The sequence below is a fragment of the Hermetia illucens genome, chromosome 5 (assembly GCF_905115235.1).
Source record: "Hermetia illucens chromosome 5, iHerIll2.2.curated.20191125, whole genome shotgun sequence".
Lineage (NCBI taxonomy): Eukaryota > Metazoa > Arthropoda > Insecta > Diptera > Stratiomyidae > Hermetia > Hermetia illucens.
Genome location: NC_051853.1, coordinates 16,211,497 through 16,233,153, shown reverse-complemented (window position 1 = coordinate 16,233,153; position 21,657 = coordinate 16,211,497). Strand labels below are relative to the sequence as shown.

General features: G+C 43.3%; 1 protein-coding gene and 1 long non-coding RNA gene across 12 annotated transcripts in view; both read left to right on the top strand.

Moving 5' to 3' along the window:
- The window catches only part of LOC119656708 (protein sidekick), a 475,605-nt gene that overhangs the window by 53,775 nt on the left and 400,173 nt on the right, over positions 1–21,657 (top strand). The window lies entirely within an intron of this gene.
- On the top strand, positions 12,605–19,543 carry LOC119656709. Its single transcript, XR_005250083.1, has 2 exons — positions 12,605–12,822; positions 19,303–19,543. It is a non-coding gene; the product is annotated as an uncharacterized LOC119656709 (long non-coding RNA).

Sequence of the window (21,657 nt, the reverse complement as noted above, 5' to 3'; positions counted from 1 at the left end):
GAATGGTCCCCAAATCTGACCCCAGCAACTTTTGATTCCAAAATTAAAAAGATTCCTAATGGGCAACAAATTTAGGTCCATCGCTGAAATCATTGCAGATGCGGAAACCCATTTTGGAGATCTTGATAAGTCCAAAGGATAGCGAAAGTTTGTTACATCTCAGGGTGGATTTAGTGTATTACGGTCATTGTCTAAAACTAGTTCCTTTTCTTCTTCAGATATCCAAAAACCCTGGAACTGATACCTTTTTATTTGGACTTCAATGGACTACGTCCTTATCTGATATTTCTGTTTGCCTGAGATAGAAACTACTTACCAACTCCCCCAAAAAACTTTCAGCTCCTCAAAATTCAGTTGTCAAATCACCTTCATTCATATCCTATTCCCCGATTAATCCATACCACTGCGAATTCGCAGCATAGAGTCAATTTCGTCCATCTATTTGTCAGATTGGCGGGGCATAACATAGCAACAACAACAGTGAACCAATATTTGAATTTATAGCAGTTCGTGGGTTTTTTTTTTTTTTTTTTTTGTGGGAGTAGGGTAGGTGAATGCGTTTACGCACAGAGTGTTGGACTCCCGCAACAGAACGCTGGCGGACTACCAACTAAATACCGCCCTGTCATCAAAGAACTAGCCTGGAACCGTTTGACACATTACTTCGGGCTAGCCCTCCCGCTCTCCCGGCTTTGGGAGCCTTCAAGTCAGGGAATTCCTTTCACCAACGAGAGGGGAGGGGAGGAAGGGAGTTGTTAGTTCAGGGAACCCCTTACCGTCCGATCCCTCTGCCGGTCGAGTTCAATCTTCTTCGTAGTAAGAAGAGCCCGAACATAATGCGCAATACGATTCCAGCTGCCAGCGCTCTTCAGCATCTCTCTGACAATGTTGTCTGGAGAGAGCTCCCCTGTGTCTGCATAAAGCTGCTGGCGGAGGCGGTCCCACCTCTCGCAAGAGAAAAAGGTGTGTTCAGCGTCATCCGCCACTCTATTGCAGAACACACAATCAAGAGATCGCGCTTTCCCAACCCTGTGCAGGTTAGACTGAAAACCTCCATGCCCACTTAAAAGTTGGGTAAGGAAGTAATCAATCTCACCGAGCTTTCAGTTCAAACATGGGTCTAATTTGTCGATGAGCCACGCAGTCCACTTGCCCCTTGGCTAATTTTGCCAAGAAAGTTGCCACTCGTTGACGTTCTTCACGGGCAACCACTTCTCTTAAGTTTTCGCCCTTACGGCGATAGATAGCTTTGCGTTCCTTGGCAAGGAGGGCAACGGGGATCACTCCCGCAATCACCATCACGGCCGGTTCGGAGACGGTGCGATAAGCAGACGCCACTCGCAAAGCTCCCCGCCTCTGCACTTGAGCGAGGCGTTTACGATGCACCTCCTTGTCAAGGGCATCAGCCCATACCTCCGCACCATAGAGAAGGACGGACTGCGTTGCTCCCATGAGGAGACGTCTCCTAGTTGATATAGGGCCGCCGACATTCGCCATTAACCGACTCAAGGCCGCGACTCCAGCTGCAGCCCTGTCCGCGACTGCTTTGATTTGCTCGAAGAAGCTCATCTTCGAGTCGAGCATTAAACCAAGGTATTTAATCGCTGGTTTTGTCTCTATAGTCAACTCGCCGATCGATATGGGACGCAAAGTCGGGATTCTCCTTCTGGTCAGGATGACTACTTCGGTTTTTTCCAGCGCAAGGTTGAAACTGTGAGCAATCATCCATCCGCTTACCCGTCGGATCAATATGCCAAGTCTGCCTTGCGCCTGTTCAACAGTGCGTCTGGCAACAAGTGCCGCAACGTCGTCTGCATAACCGACCAGGCGCGACTCTTGGGGCATATCGAGTCTCAGCAGACTATCGTAGGAAGCGTTCCAGAGGTCCGGCCCTAGGATGGATCCCTGCGCTACTCCCGACGTGATTTCCATCCTCCTCTGGCCCTCTAGCGTCTCATAGAACAGGGAGCGGCCTTTCAGATAATCCCTCAATATCCGCAAGAGATAGCTTGACACGTGAAAGGAGTTCTCTAGTGTGCCTAGCATATCTGTCCATCTTACGGAATTGAAGGCATTTCTGACATCAAGCGTTATGAGGAGCACTATCCGTCGAGATCGGCGGCTGTGTGCCCCGGCTCGATTAAACGCATCTACGACCTCAATAACAGCATCCACTGTAGATTTCCCTGTTCTAAACCCGAACTGCCTTGCGGATAAGTCCCCGACAGCACGGATCGCTACAGCGAGTCTACCCCTGATGAGCTTCTCGACCACTTTTCGGGCCTTGTCAAGCATACACAGCGGTCGGTATGCAGACGGGAGCTCCGGGTCTCCTTTACCCTTACTGATCAACGCGAGTCTGGCCACTTTCCAGCGACAAGGAAAAATGCCCTCCTTCAAGCACGCGTTGAACGCTTCGAGCAGCAATTCTGGCCGTTGGCGGAACACCAGTTTGTAAACTTCCGCCGGGATGCCATCAGGACCTGGCGCCTTCCTGTTTTTCATAGTGAGAACCGCTTCTTCGAGTTCTCCCATTGTGATAAGGGGGCAATCCACGACGCTTTCCGCGCTATTTACATCAACCCGTACAGGGTACAGGGGAACAATGCCCGCACAATGCGGTCCATCTGGTCGGTGCTCAATATGCAGGGCTTCCGCAGAGCCCCGATTTTCCGAGTGACAAGCCAAGTCCCCACGGGTCATCATTCACTTCATTAACAAGATTTTGCCAGCCGCGAGCTTTGCTTTTATTTATAACGCTGCGGAGTCTCCTTTTTGCTGATCTATATTGTGCCTTTATGGCACATGCCTCCTCGTTGGCGTACAAACGTTGTGCCAAACGGCGGAGCTTATGACACTCCTTCCGTAGGTCGGCAATTTCCGCCGTCCACCAGTACATAGAAGGCTACTCGCGCCTGAGGCCTCTCCGGGGCATGGACGCCTCACACGCCGTCGTTATGAGATTCATCACTGAATTTACGACGGTGTCAGCTGCGACACCACCACCCCCCGGAGTGCCTCCCAGCGCGGCCCTACCTGCTCCAAGAGCTTCGACGAACCTTCCGATGTTCGCCCTCGCGACATTCCACACGCAAGGGGAACGTCGTGTTGGTGCTCGCCGGCAAGTAGCGTCAAACACTTCGAACGCAATGTACTGATGATCACTTGCCGAGAAGTCTTCTAGGACTCGCCACCCGTCCACCGATGATGCCAGAGATTTCGACGCAAAAGTGATGTCAGGAATGCTTCCTTCACAACCTGGGCGCCGAAACGTTGGCGTGGATCCGGTGTTTAAAATTACGAGCCCGTTCTCGCCGCCATTTCCAGAATCCGTTTTCCTCTGGAGTCTGATTGAGGCATGCCCCATTCAAGAGCCCTGGCATTAAAATCACCGCCAGCCAGGATTCGTCCCTCCGTGCTCGAAACGGCGTCCTCCAGAGCACCAAGCCGGCGCTGAAAGTCCGGAATCGACTCATTCGGCGTCAGGTAAACGCTAAAAAACGTTATCCCTAAACACCGGATCCAGACAAATCCTTCCCCCCGGCCTTCGGCAAGAACCCGAAGTCGAACGTCGTCCCGAACCCAGATGGCAGCGGTGCCCGATAAGTCGAGATACCATGCGGACCGGTCCTTGTTTCGGTATTGCTCACTCATCAGCACTAGATTAGCATTTACTTCCGCAGCGAACTGTGCTAGCAACTGGTGAGCGGTTGCACTCCGGTGCATGTTAATTTGCAAAATGCGGAATGCAGTTCGTGGGTTAAGGTGTTTAGGATGGGACTAAGACGTTGCAAATTTTAACAAATTACACTTTCCTCAACGCCAAATTCTCTGAGATGACAGTTTGAGCGGTGCCGGAGCAAGGGCTTAACGCCTCGCTAGTTGAGAAATCGATAACTGACGTACAGAACCCACAAATTATTTCACTTCTTTAATATTTTCGACAACTCTAGATGGTGTCGGACGATCAGCGCATTGGTAACCCTTAACAAGTTCTCTTCTCTTTTGGAACAACTTGACCCACTGAAAAACATGCTGCTCATGGCAGCATCCCCGTTGATCAGCTCCATATCTAAGGTTCCTTTGGTGATTTTTCTAAGTTTGAAGTAAAATTTGACAATTATAGCTTTTCTCGGGGTTAAGTTGGTGACTGTGACGACCCTGCCTAAGGAACGAACACCCTTACAAATTCCACATGAAATAAAAAGGGTCATTTTGGTATACTTAGCGTGACAAATGTAAAAATTAAGGAGATCACTGTAGGACCGTTCTTCAATTATATCAGAGGCAGACAGAAGGAACAGGTGAGGATGTTATCTGTCTCGTATTGTTTGTCATGTTGTCTATCAAACTATTTTTGTTTGAAAAGTGAATTAGTCCTAGGTCCCCATCACTACCACTGCACTAGATGGAGAATAACACTCTCCAACACTTTGGTAGGGGGAATACTCGTTTGTGAGTAACATATCCAATTCTAAGGTTTTGTGAAAAACATTAAAATCCGTTCCTTGTTTGTCTATTTTTTTTTTCTTGTCGCTGGAATGGTTAAAAAACCTATCATTGTCTCCTGCCATCCGGTTATGTGAGACTTTTACTCACAAAAATTACCTCCTTCTACTTCGCTTACTCCGCGAGATTATCATTTTGGTATTACGTCGAGGGGCAGGATCAGTTATGAACTCTGGCTTGTATCGGTACTTATCCCCTTCATCTGTGGCTCCTCCTTTCTCAGAAAATTGTGGATCGCCTTCATTAATTTTTTGGTTGGTGGTGGTGGTTTTGGTCCACGATTTTCTCTGGCGACGATTACCACCTCCATCCTCTGCTCAGCGAAGCTCGGGCAGTTAAAAACAGCTTGCCTTGGATCCTCCGCACTCTAATCGCATGTCGGGCGATATAGGGAATTGTCACATCGAAGCGGTAAAAATATGCTCGATACCCTCCGTATTGTTTTAGAAGTATGGTTAAGTCGTAGCTATCTTCTTCACGCCGTCGTTTAATCCACTTTGTGACATCTGGGATCATGCTGTGTGTCAATCGTCCTTAAGGTAAATCGCCCCATCACTTCTACTTCTTCAGTACTGCTTCAGTCCGTGCTAGTTGACGATGGAACTCGCCGATTGCATTTGTTAAGTCATAGATGTGTCGACTCTAGTTCGCGAGGATATCGAGGGGGACCATGCCTGCTATCACCCATGTTGCTTCGTTTGATGTTGTATGGTGGGCGCAAATCGTCTACAATGCGCTTAATCGGTATGGATTTGACCTTTTTTGTCGTTTGATTTATACCCCAATCCCGGGGCCCAACTGGATAAAGCAGGATCGAGCAAACAACTCTCGAGATAAGGAGTCAACAGTTTTGCCTTGGGCCGCAAATATTCGCCATTATTTGCGTCGACAATGTAACAACTCCGGAACCCTTTTTGTTACTAAACTCTCAGAATGTGGCTTGAAGTTTAGTTTCCGACCAATCATGACTCCTATGGTGAATGTATTGTGTTTTTCCAAATCTTAAACTTTATCGAGGTTTGCTTCCTTCGTTTGACGATCATAACTACCTCGGATTTATGCCGTGTGAGCACCAGACCAGCGTGTTCTAGCCAAGATCTGGTTTTCAAAATGGCCTTGTTTGTCACAATCTTACTCCGATATCATCTGCGAAATCAATGACGGTCACCCCTTTGGGAAGCTGTAACCACAAAATTCCGTCGTACAAAATTATCCACAGGAGAAGACCGAAGACCAATCCTTGTGAAGGTTGTTCGATGTGTCTTGGCTTTATCGTCCGAATCATAACACAGTAGCTACTCCTGGAGGAATTCTGTGACTTTTCACATCAGGTATTTGGGAGAGCCTAATTTAGCTAAACCCTCAAATATTTTGCCCCACCTCGCAGAATTAAAGGTGTTTGCCAGGTCAACAGTAACTGCTGCACAAGATTTATTAGCCTCCATTTCTGCCTTCGCAATTTCCGTTACCGTGCTGACCTCATTGACAGTAAATTTCGCTTTTCGGAATCCAAACTGTCTGTCCAGGAGACCACCCTCCCCTTCTATCATTGACCCCAGCCTGTTGTAGATGACTCGTTGGAAAAGTTTGGTTTTGCCATCTATTAAACGCACAGGCCTATAAGACGAAGGTTCTGAAATTAGCACTAGCTTCTGTTGATTCCACTTTGGCTGGAAAATCCCCCAGCAAATCAGGGTTGTTGATTGGCGGTGACATTTCTGGATACCAAAAAAAGTTGGGTATTCGTTTCTTCATAGGGTGGCCTATGGAAGATCACATACACATCATCCTCTGGGTTTGCCATGGTCATTCTATCCTCTAGTAGTACCTCTTCAGACATTTTTTTATCGTGTAACTTTCCAATCCGCTTCTAGCGTTTATTTTTGTTATGTTTTCCTCTCGCCCTACGCCGTTATTGGAGAATGATAGTCTGGTGGTCACTGTGCTTATACTTCTTATTTATATGCTATTGGAAGTCCTTTCATAGCGTCGCTAACAAACATGAGGTCTATTACCGGGCCCATACCCCGCCTCCGGAAAGTCTTGACTCCGCCGGTATTTGTCAGAACTATATTCAGGGGTGAATAAGTTTTTAGTAATAGGCGGTCTGTTGCGTTTATGTCATGACTTCCCCAATCTTAGGCCGCAGTGTTAAAATTGGCAACTGTGGTTATTCGTTTGCGGCGACTTGTATCGGTAACTATCTAGCGGAAGATATGGCACAGCGTAACAACTATATATGTGGATGCTGCCTACCTTAGCTCATGTGAATCCATCTTACGGGCCATTGATTGTTCTTGTGTATGATCCGGTTCTCACAGGCCTATATTGCAGGTTTGCCGGTTTTAGTTGTTTTCCTGATGTCTGGAGAGAAGTGGTTTGCTAAGTTTAAAGGGGGCGAAATGAGCACCGAGGACGATGCACGCAATTGACGCCCCAAGAAGGCTGTTATTGACGAAAATATCGAAAAAGTCCATAAAATAATGTTGAATAACTACAACGTGAAGTTGTTCGAGTTTGCGCGTGAGCTCACAATTGATAAAAAAAAGCAACGATTTGCCGATTCTGAGCAGTGTTTGAAGCTCTTCCACCATAAAAAACTGAAATTTATGCGATATGTGACAATGGACGAAACATGACCCCATTATTTCACACTGCACGTGGTAAACCGACTTCAAAGCGTACAAAGACGCAACAGTCGGGTGGCAAGGCTATGGCATCAGTATTTTGGGATGCACATAATATATAATATTCATCGACTATCTTGAGAAGAGGAAACCATCAACAGCGACATAGGGTTATTGACCCCATTGGAAAATGCATGAATTGAGCTTTGTATCGCCCTTGAAGACAACTATTTTGAACAATAAATCAAATTTTATCAAAAAAATTTTTTTTTTCTATGTTACCTTGCAAACTTTTCAGATCCTGCCTGTTAGGTTCTCCGGGCTCACACTCCTGCGCAACGCTTGATTCAGATTCCTCCTCTCCATTGCGAACCTTGGGTAGTCAAGTATCACATGCTCTGGGTCCTCCGTTATTCCACCTCATCTAGGACAATTCGATGAATCATCCACCTTAAAATGATACTGTAGCGACCCTGTTCCCTATGTTTCCTCTCAAACGACACCCTAATCTTGGAAATGAGTTCAGCGAGTCTTCGTAGACTCGTCTCATCTGCGTTGTCAGAGATTATTCAACTCTGACCTTGCCGTATTCCTGTTTTTTATGCTCCCCTCTATACGCTTTGCATAGTACAGCACTCTCATTTCTTTCGTCAGAATGTCCTGTAAATCCTGTAAATCGAATTCACCTGCCTTCGTCTCCCAGAGTTAACTAGCGCCTTCACCAGCACAAGTGACGCGTGAAGCAAAATATATCGCACCATTCCGGCTAGAAGCAACTTTCGATTGTGTTTCAGCCAATGAATATTCGGCAAAATTTTTGAGGTTGCATTAAGTGCCTTTTGACGTGCGTACTATCAGTATTCTCGGAAGTTAGGCATCAATCATTGTCTCTAGTTATTTAATAGCAGCTTTTGAGACGACCATGTGTCAATCGACTTTCACTTCCACAATGTTCTTCTTTCTACGGTTCTAGCCAGGACTTTACCGCTATCACTGTTTCAACTACGTAGGTCTTCACATCCTCTGGGCGCTTTGCTGTTACATTACTGCCAGGTCATTCCTAAAGTTGACAGTCGTCGCCTCTTCTGCGACGAGAAGAGCAAGCATCTCTTTATACATGATATTCCTCAGCAGGTGATCCAGTATCAAGCCCTGTGGTACCTCCGTCACTCTTTGGAACCCTTATCCGTCCTGTGTCAGAAGCAAACCTCCTTTATGAGGTAATTCAGAACTAAACTAAAATAGAACTCTTCAACAAACTATAAAAGTCGCGATTATTAGTCGTTTAACTTCCTCAACGCCTAACCCTATTGCCATTGAAATATGGCAAAATAAAAGCTTACAGAGAAAAGAAGATAACTCTATAGGTAATCAATGGGTGCCTAAAAAAAGGCATGCAACCAGTAACGAGAAGCGGAACTGAAATTTCAGAAGGGGATCGCAAATGGCCCAAGTTTCAACGTTGGCTAGCGTAGCGAAATCCAAGGAAAAGGAAAACAATGTATCGATGAAGGCTTCCAGCAAACAAGTCAGCAAACCGGGAACTAAACGCTTCAGGTATAGAAGGTTTTGTCTACTGCTTATATGAGTATATTTCAGTGGGTATTTGTCCCATTTGTACGTACCATATCTCGCAATATTTATGCATTTAGTTTGTCAAACCATTCGCTTTAGTATGACACTGACATTCAGACTCTTAAAACACAATAAATTTGCATAAAAACGTCAACTTTGACCTTTTATAATTCTGTTAGTAATAGTACGATTTCCACCAAACTTGTTAGTATCATGCTCTATAGAAGACCCTATATGACTAAACAAGTTGATGATTCGAGGAACTTTATTCAAACCAGTATCGGTATAGAGAGCGTTTTGAGGCCTAGATACAACGCCCATGAACCAGCGTATTTTTTTCCGATAGTTGGATTGGGTAGTTTCTGAGAATGGGACCTTTTCGGACCACGTGCTCCTCCCCTTGCAACCAATGTCAAAACTAAAACTAATATAGGTTTCGTAAAGTACTACTCGAGGTCTTTCATGATAGTCTACACGATTATACTCGGCGAAAAAAAGGTACAATGAAGATCCTCGAGAGTGACTTCACGCAATCGAAAGTAGTGGTATATCCAACTACAGTTGCTATGCGAAACCAAGTCTTACGAGGGGGGAGTTCCAATCAGTGGCGGAGAGGCTAGCGACAGATGCAGGAAACCGTACCCTTAAAATCATAAATGGCGCCTTTAACGCATGGGCTGAAGAATGAGACAAACCAACGCAACGTATGTATTACTTGAAGCTCTTCCTGGTCTGAATCTTGTTCTCGCAAACACCGCATGAGTCGCCGCTTTCCGAAGAAGTGAACTAGGATCGGTGGTAGATGTCACATTTGTTGGTGACACTTTCGCCAATGATCTTCAGTGACACGTTAGCGAAAGTTACACACGCAGTGACCATCAGCCCATAATTTTTGGAAATTAAGGAACTTACAAAAATAAATTGGTTCTGGAAGATATTTGTAAAATGGGCAGTCAATAGGTTTGACGAGGAAACTTTCAAAGAGGTCCTACTGCAGAACACAACGTTAGAAGAAAACGCAAATTATAAGGCTTCCCAGATTGGCGAAGAGTTACGACGAGCATGTAACGCGTCCATGTCAAAGTGTACTGATTCACAGAAACAGGCACCGAACTTCTGGTGGAACCCTGAAAGTGATGAATGCCGCAAGATCTGCCTTAAGACCCGAAGGTGCAGTCAACAAATTAAAATCCGATTTGGATACAAGCAGCTACATGAACAATACAAAGAGGCGCAAAAAAAATGCATGTAGCTATTAGTAAGATGTAAAAGCGAACAAGCGGCTTTATAAGAAACCTGATTCGGACCCTTGGGTCGGCGCCTACAAAACAGTGCTGTACAAAAATAGACGTAACTGCTTCCCATCAATTATTGGCCCCAACTTGCTAGACGTGATAGTGACAAACCTTTTCCCACAAGTATGAATACTGCTAGTCTTAGTATTGTCCAAGTGTATCCTGTCGAAATCTCATTGGTAAGCGAGGAAGGGTTCCTGGAAGTTGCAACGAAAATAGCACATAGGCTATGGCTTAGATAGTATCTCCAACAAAGCCCGTAAGGCAGCAGTGAATATTTACCGCATGTCTTAAGGAAAGAGCATTTCTCAAAGAGTGGAAAAAGTAGAGGCTAATTCTCACTCCCAAGGCAGACAAATCCCTGGGTGATCCTTCATCATACAGACCAGTATGTCTTTTAAATAATACTGACAAATTGTTTGAACGAATAATCCAATTGCCGAAAAGGACGGCGGTCTCTCTGAAAATCAATTCGATTTTCAAAGGAGGAGGTCTACGACGGATGCAGTTAGCCTGGTGTCTAACACAGCTAATCCTACACTTGATAAGGACAAATGCTTTGGGCAAATCATTGCTACTTTCGACGATGGGTATTATCTGGTGTAGATGACTCTCTCCGTCATTCTCCCCATTGTACCCAAGAGGCAAATCAGGCGATATGATGCAGGATCTCCAGGTGGTTTACTTGGTTTGGGAAGCAAGACTAACTTACTTTTTCCACTGAGCAGGAAATATTCCATCTTTTAAGCACACCTCGAAAGTGATTGCGAAGAGGTTAAATCTAGCCTTCGCTAACCTCAACTTCAAAGTTCTGTTGGGGATGTTTTCCAAATTAAGAGCTTTGTTGTCGTTGATCCTAGCACATATTTCCCGCATCTCCTGCTCAGTTACTAGAGGTGTTACACACTCTTTGAGCTGGACGATTGGTTGCCTTTCGCTGTTTTCGGGGTGAGGAAAGAGAGTGGCAATAATCTCTTTCAGGAGATGCGAGCAACCCGTCTGAAGTGATCTTTGCAGCCCTTTCATTTCTACCCTGTAGGTCCCACTCTTTGCTTTCGACAGGATGCTCATTTCAGTTTATGTTTCTCAAATTCAATGAGTATTTCCTTCGCAGCCTCTAACCATACTGAATTCCTCCCTCATGAGATTTAACGTTTCTTCATTTTCAAGTTGATGTCCTTGTCCTGAGCCTTATTACAGGTTTTCTGTTTTTTTAACAGCGTAGGGCCAATCTTTCAAATAGAGGTCAGAGTTCATGTGAACAAATCTTTTGTCATAAATGTCAATAAACAATTTTTCTCCTCTGGGGATTACAAGCAAAACAAATACTCTCCTAAATAATATATGATTCACGGGAATCCCTAAGGACATTTTCCTTCCAATTTTGCAGCGATTCATATCGCAAGTGGTTTAAATCATTCTAACTGCTGTCAAATTGCATGCCTACATAATATGAATATTCCTTGTATTTCCTGCGTAATATCGTTTAACATTTTCCTGGAAATTCCTTTAAGAAATCAATAAATAACTCCGACATATACAGCAGCTGTTTAGGACTGACCACAATTGCTTTGATGAAAAACTATTTTGCGAAGTATTCCAGGCGAATGGTGTCAAATGTCTCGTTTCCAGCAAATGCCAGGAAAACCATGCATTTCACTTGCATACGTACAAAGTAAATAAAATGCTAAATAGAAAATTGTGAAATGTTGGATGCATATAGATTTGTGTGTATATCCTTGCAGTTGAGACGAAACAAAATACAGTGTAACGAGGGAGGCCAACGAAACGAGAAGCAATTCCAAAGTGTCTAAATCGAATCTAAACGTGTTTCAGTTTCACTTGGAAAAGCCTATTGGGTTGCAAAAGGTGGAAACGCTTAGGTTGATGGCTTAAGGTGGTTGGGAAAGCTGGAAAAGGGAAAATTAGGTTTGGTCGCTATGTTTTGCTGTTTCGTTAAAATCAAATCAGAAGGTTCGATTTTCATGGCACCAATCAGTCATTATGGTTCTGGAATTTCCGAATATGTACTGCTAATACCCTTAAGGATTCGCGGTCTAATTTCAAATCGAAACCTTCACTGGTGGTAAATTTGCTGCTTTGTTTATAAACTTGCTGAAGAGCCATCCTTGTGCCAGCGCGACCAAATTCTCGCATGTTCGGTTGATAGCTACATGGTTGACTTCAACTTTCTGGCACTTTGACTACCACGGGCTGCCTATTCGTAGGAATCATGTCCAACTGGGGGATCCCCCGGTGGCTCAAAGTAAGTTCCCGACTGAGTGCCAGTGCTCAATAGATAAATTACTTTACGACGAACTGGTTAACATACCGCAGACCTATCAGTCGGGGTCGTGACTTTTGCTTATTCCTGGGAGGCTGCAACGGAAGGAGGAAAGAATGGCCGTGAAAAGCTGTCAAACTGCTGACAATAAGATGGAAATATCTAAAACAAGAACAAATACTTCTTGCAGGGAGAAAGTATTGATTGAATGAATTTAAAATTGTTGATTGAGTGCTTAATGAGCGGAATAGGTTTTCTCACTAATTAAAATAAAGCAGGCGAACACCAGTGATAAATAAATAATGTGCTGTAAATGCTATGACAGTTATTCGATGTTTTAAATGAAGTTTTCCTTTTTTGGTATTTTATTATTCATGATTGGAAGTAGTTTTCATCCGGTGAACAAGAGTAGATAAAAGGTTTAGATTGCAAAATGTCAAAACTTGACATAGTGATAAATCCTAAAAGTGTCCTATCAAGTCAGAATCTCGGTTGAATTGATTCGCTTTTTGCCATTTCTATCCCCTCAAAGGTAGGCTTCCAAATAAACCATGTACCTCAGATTGCTTCCCACTTGATAAAAATATCAATAGGAATTGTTCACGTTTTTTTATTATTTCATCCAAACACGATATGAAAATGGAAAACGAGTGATACTACCCGGTTTAGTGCTGGGTAATGTGGGTCTATCTAAATAATGGAAATGTCTCCGAAATTATGTATGTGCACTTTAGGTGTGAATAAATGGATGGTTCCTTGGCATGACATGTGTAACATTCATTTTGTATTGCAGATGGCATTTGACTGGGTTGGGGGAAACGTTCCTCTGTCCTTGTTACTGTTGATTTACATATTAACCGAATTTCTAATGACCATAAGTTAGTTACAAGTGTGTTTAGCGTGACTTTGATTGGGGAATTTCACGTCTTTGTCCAAATTATGTTAAATATATTCCGGGTTGTAGGGAAGATTGTTGTCCTTTTGAACTGTACATATTCAAAAATTATGTAAGAGATAGTCTCGCAGCAAAATTTTTTGTTGGATGATATGATTATTCCAAAATTTCAAAATAAAAATTTCCCACACAATAATTTTCGTCACAAATTGAAAATTATTTACGCCTGTTGATGTGTATTCTGCCTCAGGTCGTGCGTGATTGAGGGGATTGCATGTAGGGCGACCGTCGGACAAACATTTGTGCCGAAAACCTGTGTCTTTACGCCTAGCAAATCCTTTAATGTCTGTCAAAAAAACGAAGTGTCCGATTGTGTGCGTCAAAATGCGATAAATTCTTGTGTGCCGTGATATAGGAATTCCCGTTCGTTCAAACAAATTAAAGCTGCGGACACAATTCTACAATATTCCCTTCGAGATCTAATGCACTTTTCTATACGCTTTACCAGGATCGCCATTTGTTACCAGACTTCCAAGTCAGCGTTACCTTACTTTTCTTCGAAAAGAGAACACAGTATACGTTGGTTTTTTTGTTTTTTAGATGATCGTAAATATGTGTCCTTCGTACCACTAGAAGGGTAAAAAGTTAACTTGCTGAGGACTTTTAGATGGTAGTCCTTTGGCTCGATTCTAGTGCTGTAATAAACTTTCTTTCAAAAGTCATCACAAAATATTTCGTCCATTTCTAATGGATCATCATTTGCTATAAAATGCGATTGGTAAGCGGAAACCTTAACCACCTTCCATCCCAGGAACATAACTTTTAGTCCTGCCGTCATCCTGATCTCATGTAGCTCCAACGGCCTCCTATTGAACGTTGCTTCCTCACCGAAACAACTGTTCATCTCGAGACTAGCTTATTCCACCACTTTACGATATTCTGGCGTACATCAGAGGCAAAACCAATTTAACTCTCCGCCACTTCTCTTGTGGGAAACTGATGACAGGCTCTCCCGATTGAGTGATATGTAGCTTCCTTCATAGTGATTTATTCCCACAACCTGAAGTTATCGCCCAATTTTCCTTTTGGCCGCAAGGGGTTTTCATCAAACCTTATCAAAGGACTAATATTCGAGAAAATTTCCGGGTGCTTGCCTCACGAATCTTGAATGATTTTCCAAATACAGTGGAATCCTGATAATTCGTACATCGATTGTTCGTATTTCTGGCTTATTCGTAGAAATTTTTCCGTTGCCTGAGTCATTTTTTTTTTACTTTGCACTCCCGATAATTGAAGATCTGGCTATTTCGTACTAAATCGTCAGCTTCTTGACCATACGAATTATCGGGGTTCTATTGTATAAGACTTTTTTGCCAAAATGTATTGGGTTTAATAACCACGCTGTCTAGCTTCAAGTTATCTGCCTTAACATCCTATCATAACATCATCTGCGTTACTGTAACCTGGTTAGATGGCAGGATTCAGACTCGGAGCGCCCCGAAGGTTATTCTGTCTTTTGTTGTGAGAGAGACTGTGTTGCACTTGCACAAGTCAATCCGCGGAGGTACCCTGATTGCTCTTAAATTCCCCTTTTGTGCCATCTTTTCACCCTCACCTTTCACATAGGGTTCTTTCACAGTGCGAGTCTTTCTGCCAAACGCATGTCCCTTTATCATATCCTATATACATTTTCCTTACCTCAACCCTTATGCCCTGTTCGAAGATTTTTTCGACTGATTATTAGTAGGTCTAAATATATTGTTCCTCCCTTTTCCTTTCGTCCTCTGTAGGATATTTAGTTTAACTTTCTTATGCTCTCTTGGTCTCTACTACTCCCAGGCTTCCTTCCCTTTCCAATATCTTCTACCACCCTTCCTTTCCTTTATCCACTCTCATGAATACCTCCACTTTAACCTTTTCAGAAATCATTTAAATCGCACTCTTGATCTTCTCCTCTCTAAGCTTCTGCCTCCTGCGCGTTGATTTTCCCAATCACCTCACGCTCCATCTTACGTTGTTCCTGACGCCCATCTTCCTGCTCTTGAGTTTGATGCTCAGATCTTCCGGCTCCATTCCTCTGTCGTGTGCAAGTTTAATTTTCGTAAGGCGAATTTCGAAGGCCTGAACTCAGCCATGACGACAAACAGCTGCCCCCTCCCTTCCCACCTTCTTACATCTCCTCATCCCCAGCTTGGTTCACCACTGAAGTTTATAAAAAAACAGCATCAAAAAGTTACTAAATATCTAGCCAGTTATGATGCCTCACTGAAGCACGGAAATCTCAAACTATTTTGGTCTCACATTCGCAACTCCCGCTAAATTGTCTCCTCCTTTCATTAAATTCTCAGGTTCCTCAGCTAACTCCCTCCAACTATCTTCTGATTAACCCTGCCGCTACTTTCCCTCGGTCTATATTCTCTAGCCTCAAAGAAATCCGTTTTCCTAGGCCTTCATCATCTCCATTTACAAAAGTGATTATTGTACCCTTGCTGAGAATTATCTCAATTCGCTCTACTCTTCTGTTCCAAAATCTTGGAAAGGTATGTTAGCGACTGATTGTCCGTCCACTTTGGCCACCTCATAGTGAAGGAGCAATAAGGCTTTGTTAAATGTAGGTTCATTGGTTTCAACCGGCTCGACTTCACCAACTTTGTGGTCAAATGTCTAAATTCATGACAGAAAGTATATACTATCTACACTTAAGGGGGTCATCCCGTCATTCGAACCGATAAATACGCCCTTATTACGGCGATCGACATAAACCTGGCGTGTGACATTTTACTTGTTTATCACTCTAATTTCCGGACGACTCCGAATATCAAAAAATCACTTTGCAGATATATTCTTCATTATATCTAGATACGATTGATGCCAACAAAAAATTCGATTCCTTGGATCCGACACACGGGATGACCTCTTTAAGCCTTCGGCACTGTGAATCACAAGATGGTTTTGTCAAAATTCACCTCTCCCGGCGTTCCCATATCACTTGTAACATGGCTAGCCTTTCTTTTTCCCCTCCTCTGGTATCCCACAAGGCACTATTCTGGACCCATGTTATTTTATTTCTTTATCGACTCATTTGTCCCTGTGTATTTGGTCTATGCCGACGACCTTAAGCTCTTTTCTGTATTACCTTCAATCAAATCTAGACAGTCTGGTTCCCTGGTGTTCTGCTAATGATTTAGCGCTGAACGTGAAAAAGTATCACTCTATGTGCTACTCGCTTAAATCCTCAACCACTTCTTTTTCCTATTCTCTTCTTTTACAAATCAGAACTATACTCAAGACTTCAGAGTCACTTTCGACAATAAGCTCCACTTTGGCATCCAGTGACTCGATGTCACCAACCGAGTTGCAAAATTTTCAGGCCTCATAGCACATCTGAAGCAGGAGAAGCATCGATTGGGGATGTGATCCGTCGTGGATCTTCCCTCTCAATCACGGCAGTTAGTTACGTAAGGAATCGAAGTGCTTAAAGGACGTTCAAATACTCATAACTTCGCCAATTTTGCTCCGATTGGCTTGACATAATATTCTTGAGGTGTTATGCATTTAAAATGCAAAGAAAAAACTTTAAATACTCTACCCCCACCGCCTCTCGGCAGAAAATGTACACCAATTTTTCTAAGGCCTCTTACTCTGTTCACCACTGCCAAACTCGCCTTTCTTAACATTCTTCTGTCACTGACTATATGCCTTGCCTCCATTCATGTTTCCCCTCCTCTGGTGTACCGTAAAGTTCCTTTTTGGGTTCACTGCTATTTCTATTTTTCATCAGCGAATTTCCGACTCTTTCCAGAGTTTCTTGTTTGCCTTATGTCGATGACCTTACACTTTTTTCATCTCTAGCTTCTCCTGCAAACCGTGTGTCTCCTCATTCGACTTAGACAAACTGGTTCGGTGATACTGTATAAATACGAGGACGGGGTGAAATGTTTCCAGTTGAAGGTTGAATCATCTGAAATATGAAGCTTCCTTATCAAGGATTGGGGTATACCAAGTGTATTTGCAGTTCGCCGTTAGTAGTTTCTTTATCGGATGCAATTCCCAGGGATTCGGAATCTAACAAAAGTTAGATTTTGTGTGGAATTTCAAGGGCATGGGGATGGAAGCGGCGTCTTCTCAAAGGTGATCGTTAGACATCTCTGCTCCTTTGTCGACTTATCCCCGATAAAAACAAAGGAGAACGCAAATAGTCTTGTCTGCCAGAGCGATGGTTCCCAGGCTGGGGTTCGGAAAAGTGGGTCATAATTCTAGCGTGGCGCAGCTGCCTCTATTCTGTATTCTGAGTGAATGCCTCCATATTTCTCTGCCACACGCGAAGGGGATCTGAGTGATTGAGTCCTGAGACAAACGAAGACTGTCTAAAATAAATATAATAGCTTTAGACTTCAAGAGTTGATATGATACCTTAAACATTCGCTTGCATAGTTCCTATATATTTTTTGCCCAAAATAAAATGCTCGAAAGGCAAGATGCTTCTGTGATTGGTAGTCCTTTCTCCGTGGATCATCGGAAGTGGATGAAAAGTTCACACCTCGTATTTTCTCCTTTCGGTTGATCGCTATCAAGCATATTTTCACGCCAGGTCGAACTGCGCGATGGTCAACATCGAGCACTGAAAAAAGAGACTTTCTGACTTATTTTTGAGAAGCCTGATCAAGTAATCGCCAAATCCTGGGAGTAGTCATCAAACAGTGTACTTTAGAGTACATTAAACAATGAAAATGTGTTTATCTAAGCGAGTCTGGCAGCGATCTCTGAGGAAGAAGGTTGAAGAATGATCACACGCGCAATATATGAAATACGAGATGACAGACTTCGAAAAAAGGAGTCTTTTTGGGGGCATCGCTAGGAACGAATAAGAAAATAAAATAATTTAAAGGACAAAAAAAATATTGAAGCGAATCTTCCGGGGAGGTCATAGAAAAGAGGTAGAGTGTCAGCTATTAATTGTAATTGGATGGATGGAGTAATTGGAGTAATTGGATGTCGGACGATAATTCTCCGTCGAGCAACTGGTTGGGTAGAGATTCTTTCGCGAGAGTTTTGAGAGTTTGATGCACAAAACAGATCCATTCCTAATTTGAAACCAAACACATCTATCAGGCCCAGCAAATACGAGCTCCGTGGTCAAGATCGGACCCATTTTTACGAGTTGGCTAATAAAGAGGCAGACAAACGCATATTAGGATTTTCGTTTGACTGCACTCAGATGTTTCTTTCCATCGTATTCAAGGGGGCGATCAAACGAGGTGTCTGGTACTATGGGAGCCTAGATGGCAGATGCTCTGCTCTAGGAGAATTCGTGGACGATGTGCTTTCGGGCCGGTTATTCGCAGTTAGCTCCCTTTGTGAGAGTTTTCTCTGTACTCTTTCTGGGCTCAATGCGTTGAGTGATATTCTATATCTCGGGGCCGTATCCTTTAATTTTGGAAGGTGTTAGATAGGCCTTGCATTTACTGGTAAGCTTCCTGAACCTACACTCAGTATAAACCAGTACCACTGTGCTATTCACGATGGGGTTGTGATTGTGGTCCACAAATCAATCCATGTCTGAGAGGACCTACAAGGCCGGTACTCAAATTAACTTCTCAGGAACCTCATATATTTAGGTGCAAGCAGACTTTAGCCGTCAAATATTCATCATTTTTTCGGTTTTGTTAAAAAGCTCGGCCCTCGTGGTTGACAAAATTAACCCGGATTCATTCTGTGTATCCTCAAACTCCCGGGTCACTACACCCCATTAGGTCATGACGACGACGACGACCTACATCTGCTTCACAAAAAGTTTGAAATTTATCTAACGTATTTGTGTATTTCATATATCGACAACCAAATGTCACCCACATTTTCCATTGCTTCATACTCTCCTATTCGTTATATTTATTCCTAAGCAACTCAAATAATTCAGCGTCGCGTTACAAAGATACATCACATTCGGAACCATATGTGTGACTACATTTTTCTGTGTAGATTTATGATCCTTTTTACGTTTAAGTCTGGTTATTACGTTTGGTAGAAAAAGGGTACAAAAATAATTTACACAAACATATTTTCCACTAAATCATAATTTTCTTTTGGCTAATGGGATTTTTTTTTCTTCTATTTCAGGTACGTATTCGTATATGGAATTCTAGTGTAAGTTTGAAATGAAATAAAGAAAAGCAAGCAGTCGTGGAGCTAACATACATGTGCCAAGATGGAAAGCTTAGGATTCTTTGGTATAAAAAGGAAGGCGCTCTTTAGTTTTGTATTATTATCCTTTCTAAGATTTAAATTAAAATGAATGGACTGTAATTATCTTGGGCACAGCACCACAACTAGGCAATAAATTGGGGGAAATGGGGGTAGATGTTCTTTGTATTATTGAAACCATTTTGTTGACTTACATACTTCTGTGGATATTCTATCCATATCCTGATTTCTTATAGCAGTTCCGAGGAATTTTTACGTCCACCTTATCGGGGGTGGGAATCCAGCTGGTGCAAATATTCAGCAAGGAAGAAGAATGATCGGTGAAGGACCATGACTCACCGACGGGTCAGTCGTAGAAGACGGATCGGGCTTAGGAGTATTCTTGGAAAATCCGATTATGAAACTAGTCCGACTTCCTAGCAAAATATTCCAACCATATTCTTGGCGGCAGCAGAATTTTTGCGACAGAAATTAAGGCGATTAAGGCGGGGTCCTCATACATGCAAAAGGGGGTGTACATTTTTTTTTTCACCGAAAATCATGTTAGGTATCAAATGAAAGGTCTCGATTAGTACTTTTCGATGCCATTCTTAGTTTTGACATTTCCTTTGAAAGGCGGTGAGTGCGGAGGGTCGAAAGTGATGATTTCTTTAACTTTAACTACCCAACCGAAAAATCTGTAACAAAAATTATGAAGCTGCCTCTATATGGTGCCCAGGCCTCAAAATACTCTCCATATTGATATCTGCTCAAATTAGGTTAATAATAGCATATTACTATATTTCTGGGGAAATTGAGTAAAGACCCCCCTTAAGTTTATCCTAGAATTATAAAAACTTGTAGTAGTATAGAATATAATATGAGTCATTATCCGCAAGTTTGATCAAAATCATACCATTGTTAGCAAAGTTACAGTAGTTCAAAGTTGACTTTACCGTGTAAATTTACTGCAACTAAATATCAATATCATACTAAAGTGAGTAGTCTGACATGCTAAATGCATATCGGGCTACGTACAAATGGACAGTTCTGTACTCAAATATACTCACAGAAGGAGCAAACAAAAGCTTTCATACCTGAAGAGTCTGGAAGGCTTTTGAGGCTTCTTATCATCAGGCTCGGGAATGCCGAAAGTAAGGAAGTTTCCGGCCTATCAGCTCTCCCTCCTGGTGGTGTTGATGTTATTCTGGACACCAAGTTGTCCCAGGACCATTACGCTCTTCTTCTGGAAGCCAGAGAAAGCACTTTTGGAACGAAGCTCAGAGACCTGTCGCGCACCCTCCCACACATCGTTGAGGGAGGAGCAGTACTGCCTGAGCCACTCGTTCGTGTCTTCGTCGGCAAAGTTTAGCCGTACTATTTTACGGTATACACCTACCGACTCAAAGCAAAGTTTAATGCCTTGCGAGGATGCAGTCCTTACAGCTAGGAGTAGTTCGCTCAGTATCGTCACCGGATGGATTAGAGTCGTCATACAAGACCCATCCATCAGCTTCGATAGCCTTGGCTGCAAATGAAAGCCTAGCCATTGCCGGGCCAGCCCTCTTTGCTGCCTTTTGTGTAGAAGAGTTAGGATCGTCCAAGGTCCACTGCCGCTTTGGTTTCCCCTTAGTCGCAAGTGCTCCGGACGATCCTTTCCCCTCAATCTTGGTATAGCGCGTGGATTGTGATTTGTCCGAAGGCTGTTTGCTGTCCGTGGGCAAATGCTTACCAATGGGCAAGACTTTAGCCTCAGCAGGTGGCAACGATTGGAGCCTGGGGTCAGTAGTGCTGACAGAAGCGGCCTGCTTCGGCTCGTCCGTTAAGGACTGGGTCCCAACTATATTGGTTCTCACTTGAGTAGATGGAGAATCTGAGTCTAGATTCACGTTCTCCATTGATGAGCTTATGGTTGTCCCTCCGCTTGTAGTTGAATGTCACGATCGAGGTTTAATTGTATTTGTTTAAAACGTTAGTGGATGCTACATTTCTGGCATTTCCTCAAGAAACTGCGCAAATAGCCGTATTAATCGATGCCAGACATTGCCGTAGCTGCCGCTCGTCATAGAAAGTGAATCAAATTTGGCAGCCGTTGAGTTTCTTCTCCAAACAGCTCAATCCCGCCAACTTCGGCACTTGAGCGTTATCAGCCAGTTCCCTTCCGACATTCAACACATGTCTGGTAAAGATAACGTGATTGCTGATGTTATGGCAAGTGTTGCAGAGGTCAAGATCCCTCCCACCGTCGATTTTTCGGCACTCGTCTAGGTGCGGAACGACAACGCAATTTTT